At 51.1% G+C, this 9,146-nt stretch overlaps 1 long non-coding RNA gene across 1 annotated transcript; it reads right to left on the reverse strand.

The window, feature by feature from the left end:
• Positions 1 to 2,684: 2,684 nt before the first annotated feature.
• Positions 2,685 to 6,219, reverse strand: LOC139045559 (uncharacterized). The gene is made up of 3 exons (XR_011504173.1): positions 5,718 to 6,219; positions 5,184 to 5,378; positions 2,685 to 4,836 (listed from the first exon to the last, which is right to left on the reverse strand). It is a non-coding gene; the product is annotated as an uncharacterized lncRNA (long non-coding RNA).
• Between the last annotated feature and the right edge of the window lie 2,927 nt (positions 6,220 to 9,146).

Here is a 9,146-nt window from a genome sequence, read left to right on the forward strand (position 1 = left end):
AACACTTCCAGTGCATGTGTCTGAAAAGTCATTCTCCTGCTCAAAAACCTCCCAAGGCTGCCCAGTGCCGAAACACACAGCCCCAACTCAAGCTGCGCCCGAGGCCCCACTTGCTTCTGCCTTCTCCTCCGATGGTTCTTCTCCCGCTGCTGCTGAGATTACATCTGGTGACCGAATCTCCCAGGAAGGCCAGCCCTCTGCTCCCTGCTGCCCAGAGGCCATGCTGGAGCACGAGGCCAGGGGCCGAGTAAGCAGGGAGGCACTGGGGGCCACCCGGACGTGGTTTCTTTGTATACTCAAGTTCTAGCTGTCCCGTCCAGGCGCCCGATTTAAATATTGGAAGAAGAAGGATGTTTGTTGTTTGCTGTAAAGAAGTTCTGGGCTAAGGGCCAGCCCCCTGGCCGAGTGGATTCGCCAATTCGGATCCTGGGCGCGGACATGGCACTGTTCCTCAGGCCATGTTGAGGCGGTGTCCCATGTGCCACAGCTAGAAGGACCCGCAACTAAAAGATATGCAACTGTGTACTGGAGGGCTCTGGGGAGAAAAAAAGGCAAAATAAAATCTTTAAAAAAAAAAGTAATTCTGACCTAGAAGTGGCTCATCCTGGCCTCAATTTTTTGTTGTTGTTTCTTTCCAACCTTCCTTATTTTTTCAAACATATGTCCAGGGCCTACTTTGCTCTTGTGGGACTAAAACAACTTACTCCTAAATGTGGGTGGCTCCTGCCCATCCTCAGCAGTGCCCAGGGAAGGGCACAGAGCTGGGGCTGGGCCGGGGTGTGCAGAAGACGCTGCTGAGAGGAGAGGCACCATCACCCACACACAGACGGACAGACAGACAGACACCCAGAGTCCAGCTGCTTTCCCGAAGGGGCTTCTCAGAGCCCAGGGCTCCCAGTAAAGGAGACTTGCCCTCTCTGCCTGGAAGAGGTGGGATCTCTTTCCTCTCTGGCAACCGGAGCTCCATAGCCAGGCCTGCTGGGTGAGACCCCATCTCCACGTGGCTCCTCAAAGCTCCCGAAGGTTGAGTGTGGGGACTTCGGACAAAGCACAGCTCCGAAGAATAAGGAAAGCCATAGTGCTTGGGAAGAAACTGAAAACTGGAAAATTCTTCCAGATCCTGCAAGGACATAATCCTCAGCTCTGTCTCGCCCACACGCCCAGGACAGGCTGGAGACTGGACTCTGCAGTTCCAGGCCACCGCCACCAGCTGCCTTCAAGACAAACCTGACAGGTGCTTCCAGAACCTCTTCCCTGGCTTCTCCCCGCCGGCCGGGTCTCCCTCTGTCTGCCCAGCAAGGAGGCCTCACTGTCCAGATCCCCACCCAGTGCACTGGAGGGCCCCGGGCCAGGCCCAGGCCTCGTGTTCGCCCCGTCCTCTTGGCGTGGATGCTTCAGGCCCTTTGAGTCCTTCCTGCTCACATACCTTCATTCATTTGTTCACAAAACAAATATTTCTTGAGAACCTACTGTGTGCCCGGCACAGGACACATATGAGTAACACCAGCAAAACCACCTGCCTTGTGGGGCACACATTCCAGTAAGCAGGGCACCCAGGCCACCTTGAAGAGTTTTCATAAAGGCTTGGGGTCCTTTCTCTTCTTGGAAGCCCTGAGATCCTTATGCAAATGATTTCCTTCTTCTCAAGGGACCAGGTTTGCAGACCAAAGCACCTGAAGAGAGGCCTGCCTGGGTCAGGCCACAGAAGGCTGCCGTCCCCACTTATCCTGAGCTGTGGGTGTCTCCAACCCTCACATTTACGTGGGAGAGAGATCTGTCAAGTGGCCTTTCTCTGAGGAAAAGAGGCCGAGTTCAAGGTGACTTGCTCTTTCCATTGGAGGGGACAGGAGTGTGTGAGTGAGTGTGTGTGTGTGTGTGTGTGTGTCAGTGGGATCTAGGCTTTCAGAAGAAGTCTGGTGAATTTTATGAGGATTTTATGTGGCTTCTAAAAGGATACTCTGAAGCCTCTACATGGATTCCTTTAAGATCTCATAAGGATTTTATGTCCATCCACAAGAAGTATACACGGCTTCTATAAAGATTCTAAGATTTTAATGTGTCAAGAGCTGAAACCTTGAAGTGGGAAGTGGATGGGCAGGCCTCTCAGCTGCTCCCCGCCTGTCGCAAGTGGGCTCCCCCCTTCCCTTCCCCTATAAACTATATAGCATTTCTTTTCTGCCGGGTTCCTTCTTTTGCCCTGTGCAGAACCAATTTTATGAGATGAATTTGAAGATGAATAAAAGAAAACCCTAGAGCAAACAGCACACAGTGAGCTTGGCTGGGGACATCTTCCAACATCAAAGGCTCTGAGTTGCATCAAAGATGCCTCTACCGAACACACAGCCCCTGACCCTCCCCGGGCCAGTCCTCATGACAAGGAGAGCAGTTTCTGAAAGGCACACAGAATCGCTTCCAGCCCCCAGCCAGCTCCCTCCTGCAAGGTTAGGTTTCTGTCTGTCAAAGCTCTTGGGATGCAGGATGCGTGAGGGCAGGTGGGCAGCCGCTCCTGCAGGCCCCATCCGGGCTGGGCCACAGTCACTGGGGGCTTGAAGGAGGCTCAGTTACTTCCACAATTGCTGGCTCCTGGTCAGCTCCTTGCAGGTCCCCACAAGTCCCATTCTCCACCCCCGGGTGGTGGGCACGGCCGCAGACAGGCCTCAGTCAGGTCAGGCAGCCTGAGAGAAAGAAGAGAACATGCTCAGGCCTGGCACTGGGGCTGGGAGGGGAAGGAGGAAGGGCTGGCCCGAGGTGGGGCCCTGCTGCAGGTGGTTGGTCTTCAAGGCCTTCGCTCTCCAAGATCCGCTCCTCGGCGTCTGGCTCAATTCCAGCAGGCGGAAGCGTTTTTTCTTCCATCTGACTTCCTTCTAGGGCCAGTGCTGTCAGTAGAATTTTCTGTGATGATGGAGATGTCCTGTATCTGCACAATCCTGTATGAGAACCCCTAACCAGATGTGACTGTTGAGCACTTGCAATGTGGCTCTTACGCTTAAAGAACTGGATTTTAAGTTTTACATAATTTTAATTAATTTAAATATAAGCCGTCAAATGTGGCTAGTTGCAACCGAATTGGACAGTGCAGCTTGTGAGCAGGGCCTTGTTTGGTGCATCGCTGCTCTTCCTCCCAACGGCAGGCCTCAGAGAGGGCCCTGCCCAGGCACCGGCACACAGCAGGCCTCAGGCTGTTTCTTGCATCTGTGTATCTTATGGAACTTCTTCCCAGTTCTCATCTGTCTGCAGTGGTGGCTCCTGTTGGCCAGTCCCCACCAGGCACAGGTCACATGGGCTGTGGACATACCTTGGCCTGGGGATGATTGAGGAGACCTGGGCTCTAGTCTCAACTCAATCCCAGACTTTGTGTGTGACCCTGGATAGGTCTGCCACTCTCCAGTGAGGGAACAATGCTTGACGGTGCCTGAGATTCCGTGACTCTCCCTTGGCCTGGGGTCCGAGGAAGTATAGCTCAGACAGACATCCTTCCTTGTTTCTCTTCTTCTTTTCCATCAGGCCTAGCAATGGCTAATGGAAGGGCTTTCCAGAGTCAAAGAAAAATATTGGAGACTTCTTTTTTTTCATGAGGAAGATTGGCCCTAAGCAAACATCTGTTGCCAATCTTCCTCTTTTTGCTTGAGGAAGATTGTTGCTGAGCTAACAACTGTACCAATCTTCCTTTGTTTTGTATGTAGGATGCCACCGCAGCACGGCTTGATGAGTGGTGTGTAGGTCCACGCTGGGGATTCGAAACAGTGAACCCTGGGATACCAAAGCAGAGTACACGAACTTAACCACTATGCCACCAGGCCAGCCCCTAGAGACAATTTTTTACCCCAATGATAGTGGTTAAGAACTTTGGCTTTGGAGTCAGGCCAGTTTCAAATCTTGACTCCACTACTTACTACCTGTGGCCCTCCGATGCACTTGGCTGTGTCGAGTGGGGTTAGGCATGAGCTTCTGAGGCAGAGGTCCTGGGCTGCAGTCAGTGATGTGCTGTGCCTGGCTTGTATACCTCACAAGAACTGATTGTCAAATTTTCAGGAATTTTGCCAGCCGGTTGATGAACAGCCATTATTAATAATTAACTTAAATAAAGTTATAATTGAATAAATCATTTTTTTAAAAAAAGGTAATAAATATTCAAAACTCACCACTCCCTAACTATTTTACTATTATCTATACTCTGAGGTTATTTACAACTACTGTGTCTGTACGTGGAAACACAGTATTGCAGTGTGCTCCTGCACAGCTCTTCCCAACTCTTCTCAATAATGTCGCTTTCGTGGCTTGAAATCAGCCACAGTGGGAATATTTACACCATGGAAAGTGGCAAAAACTATAAAGCATGGCTTGATTTATTGTTGTGTTGATTGTCTAGATGGAAGAAAGCAATGGAGAAAACGTTAACAATGCAGATAAAACTGAAGTGTGTCGTGTCCATAGTTATTACATTGTGAATAGCAGAAAAAACTAAGGAAATATTCTCTACATATTTGAAAACTTTTATCTGATTCAGCAGTCACTCGTGTCGTTGATGAAAGAGTGAAGTTCCAACATATGTCTTTGTTGTTTCACTTTTGTTTTATTCACTAACATACAGAAAAATCTCAGCCAACATTCATGTTGGAACCATACGTGGAGAACCAGTTTTTAAACCTTTGCCAGCACCCCACCGGTTTAAGTCCTGGCTTTGCTGGTTGCTGGCAGGTGACTCTGTTTCAAATGCTCCTCCTCTCTAAGCCCCATGTCGCCATCTGTAAAATGGAGATGTAACATGGCAGGTTTTCCGACAGCTTAGTAGATGGTCAGCATCCATCTCCACTTCCTAATGTGCCTTCCTGTTCACTAGAAGTGAGAAAGATAAAAACCATATTTATAAGGAGCTGGCCTGTGGCCTAGTGGTTAAGTTCAGCATGCTCTGCTTCAGCAGCCCAGGTTTGGTTCCCGGGCACAGACCTACACCACTCACTGGTGGCCATGCTGTGATGGTGACCCACATAGAAAATAGAGGAAGATTGACACAGATGTTAGCTCAGGGCAAATCTTCCTCAGCAAACAAAAATAAAAACAAACCCAGAAGCAGAAGGAATAAAAAAAACATTAAAAAAAATAATAAAACCCCTACATTTATAGATTCCCTTGCAGTTAGGGTTCTGGAGGTGAATTTGGTTCCACCAAATAAATACACTCACCAGAGATCCGGGGAGCAGAAGTGAGGCCAAGCCATGGTCTCTATACTTTGGGCAAGTTTGTATGGACACGGGTGGTCTGGTAGCAGTGCCTCAGCGCCCCCCATTCTTCGGTGTCAAGTGGAAGTCATGGTCAGCTTCTCTCTGGCTCTTCTTATCAGCTGTGTCAGGCTGAGACTCCCCCTTCCAAGGCCATCACTGAACCCCAAGGGAGAACCCAGGGACACAGACACACTGGAGGCAGGTGCACAGGTACTCACGGGTGGGCTCCCACTGCTCAGCCTGCTCCCAGCGCTCCTGGGTCAGCCCAGGCCACACCCGTCTGACGCGGAGCCCACTCTCCCCTCAGAGGGCTGCAACACCCTCCCCAGCCACCGGCCTGTCTTCCCTGGGCCTTTGATAGCCCCGCAGCCCAGCCAGGCTGACTCCCTCCCCGGGCGACTGTTGGGTCTGAGGACAAACTTCCCCATCTCCGACACCAGGAATAAAGTCACACTTCGGAGCATGTCCATGTCAGTCCTTAGGGACATTTCCTACCTCAGAAGAAGGCCAGCAGTGATCCTCAAGCCAACAGAGAAGCTATAGTAATCCCAGAGAAGCCGTAGAAAACGTGCTTTCAGAGGTGTATAATATTCCTGCAGGAACTTCACAATGACCCTACTCAGAACAGAGCATCTTCATGTCCCCAGATCAGGCGTTTCTTCCACCCGGAATGACCTGACTTCTGTCTTTCTCTATGTGTCTCGGTTCTTCTGTTCCCTCAAGACCAAGTTCGATGTTACTTTCCCAGCTGAATGTGAGGTTTTACTCTCTCACTCTTTCCAACTTGTCCTCTGCATCCCTTTGTTAAAACTTCTGTCAGTGTCCCCAGGGAGACGAAACTTCTCAGCTTCCACCATCCTATGGGCACCGATGAGACCACGAGTGCATGCCGATCCACCCTCCATGTGCACCCCACTGTGGCACTTCAGTACATTGCAGAGTCACCCCCACCCCCACTGTGTCTCGGGTGTGTTCCAGAACGAGCCACACCTGCTGGGCGCTGCTGCTTTCTCTCCCAGCAGGCCCGGCGGGAATCCGACCCCGCCCGCTGGCCCCCTTGTCACCTGCTCCTTCCACTTCGGGTGCCTTGCATTCCAAAGTGCAGAAGGCTGAGAGGCCAACCCAGGGCCGCCTTCCCTTGGGCCCCACTGGGTTGGGCCACACACTGGGGACCTCTTGCCTTCCAATCTGTATCACATTTTGTCACCTGGGCCTTAAGGTAGTAAGCTGCTGATGTCCAGGCTGTCATAAAGCTCTTTATTTCAAGAAAATAAAATGAAACAACTACTTTCAGTTTTTGTCTATAACCCCTCTCTCCATACAGCCTCAAAAACTAGCCCGGGGGATAGACGGAGAGCGGAAGTGGTCACATCTTTCCGTGGTCCTGTGTCCCCCACCCCTTAGCCAAACACCTCTTGCACCTGAGGCTTCCCTTCTTTTTCAGGGGCAGCCCCCCCACCCCCCAAAAAATAAATTAATGGGAGCAAGAAAATCTGTGGGCAGATCTACTCACCTGAAAGGGTACCCACAGGACTGCCTGCCGAGGAAGCCCACTGCCAGTCCCGCCCAGCAGGTCTATTGAGGTGGGCCCTTCCCTTCTCCACCCTGCACACGTGGAGGCCCACCTCACTCCGACCCTAAAGTACCCATCAGGGAACATTGCCAGAGGGGACTTGTTGAAGGTCACGTGGTCAGTGCCAGGATTGAACGCCCGTTTTCCAGGTACTAAGCCTCTATGTGATTCTCAACAGCGAGGATGGGTGGGGGTTATTTATTACAACAACCTGAAGGACTTTTTCAAACCCCTCCCTCCTGCAGTGTCTGATGCACATGTTGCTCCCTCAGGCGGGAGCAGAAGGAGAAGAGCGCCAGGACCCATGGTGCCAGCCCCCACTGCATCCAATGCGGAATGGGAAACCTCCCCCGAGAGGCCTCTTCTGCTCTGGGGCTCCCCTGGGGCTGCTTCGAGTGTGAGAAGCCTGGTGGCTGCTACCAGGAGAGTCTGGATTCTGGTTGTCTCCTTCCAGGCCCCTGGACTCTGCCCATGTCAGGAGCAGGAGGGGACTTCTCGTTTTCCTCTAAGTGGTGTGTATCAGGAGGACATCCTGGCTGACACAGCACCACAGTGGCTCTTGCACAGCAAGCCCCACAGTACCGCCATGAGCATGGCCTTCCCCAGACCCCAAGGCTGGGCCCCAGGAGATGCCCCAGGCTGCCAGGCCAGTGTGGGGACAGGAACTGCGCCTGGCTGCACACTGGCTGCCCTGGGTGTGGTGGCTGTGCTGGGGGCGGGCGGAGGTCAGACTTGGTTAGTCCAGTCTTATATTTTTGGTTATACTGTTCCGCACCCCCACAAATTTACGGAGATGTCCTCAAGCTCAGAGATTCTTTCCTCAGCCATGTCCAGTCTGCTAATAAGCCCATCAAAGGCATTCTTCATTTCTGTTCGTGTTTTCGATCTCTAGCATTTCTTTGGTTCCTTCTTAGAATTTCCATCTCTCTGCTTAGATTGCCCATCTGTTCTTGCAAGCTGTCTACTTTATCCATTAGAGTTCTTAGCATCTTAATCATAGTTGTTTTCAATTCCTGCTCTGATAATTCCGACATCTCAGCCATGTCTGGCTCTGATACCTGCTCTGTCTCTTCAAACTGTGTTTTTTGCTTTTTACTATGTTTTGTAATTTTTTCTTGGTAGGCGGACATGCTGTACTGGGTGCAAGGAATTGCTGTAACTAGGTCTCTAGTGATTAAACGGCGAGGTGCCGGGGAGGGAAGCGTTCGATAGACCCCTGAGTGGGTCTCAGTCTTTTAGTGCCTGTGCCTCTGGACTGTGAACTTCACACGTGTTTCTTGGCGTTTTTTCCCTCCTTAGGTGGGACAGGATGGCTAGAACTGGCTGGAGACGGGTATTTCCCTTCCCCCAGGTCAGTTAGGCTCTGATAAAACCCCAGATGTTAGGCTCTGGTTAACTAGTTCCCCATGAGGGCAGGGCTTGTTAAGAAGAACCTTCAGAATGGTTCCTTTTCCCTCTCCCTGCCAGAGGCACAAGCGGATTTTTCTCTATTTACTGTGGGAACCTGGGGGCTGTTGGAGATAAAACTCATAAAAGCGTGGGGCTCTCCTGATGACTGGGCCCCCTGCAGGTTTTCTCTCAGCCTTGTTCTCACCGAGCCTCCAGCAGTTCCTCCAGCCAGCTCTGCTCCCTGGGGAGGTTTCTGCTCAGCAGAGCCACAATTCCTTGCATTCGCTTGTTGGTCTCTCGGATTTAGGGGCAGTGGTTTGCTTGGTGATCTCGCCTCTCTGAAGGACCTAAGAAGAGTTGTTGATTTTTTAGTTTGTCCAGCTCCTTACTTGTTGTTAGGATGAAGTCGTGACTTGTAGCTTCTTACACGCTGAATGGGAAACAGGAAGTGCCCCCACAAATTTATAGACATGTTTGTATGGCTGTGCATTTTTTTTTCCTGGGAAAATTGTCTATAGATTTCATCAGATGCTCCAAAGGACTCTGGGCCCTTTGTCACGGAGCCGGGTGGAAGATAGAAGGACTTGGGCTCAGAGCCAGGAGACGTGGCTTAGAGTTCTCACCTGGTTCCCGAATTACTGCATGAACTGGACAAGCCACTTAATTCTAGGCTCCTGTCTAAAATGGAGCAATAACGGTTGTCTTGCATGGTGAGTTAAAAACATGTTCACAGTCATGTTCATACATTCTTAGACATGCTTCCCATCAAAAGGCAAAATCTAGGGCCTGGCCATGTGGCGTATTGGTGAAGCTCATGTGTTCTGCTTCGGCAGCCCAGGATTTGCAGGTTCAGGTCCTGGGCGTGGGCCTACACACCACTCATCAAGCCATGCTGTGGTGGCATCCCACATACAAAGTAGAGGAAGATTGGCACAGATGTTAACCCAGGGACAATCTTCCTC

This window comes from Equus asinus, chromosome 6, assembly GCF_041296235.1.
Source record: "Equus asinus isolate D_3611 breed Donkey chromosome 6, EquAss-T2T_v2, whole genome shotgun sequence".
Taxonomy (NCBI): domain Eukaryota; kingdom Metazoa; phylum Chordata; class Mammalia; order Perissodactyla; family Equidae; genus Equus; species Equus asinus.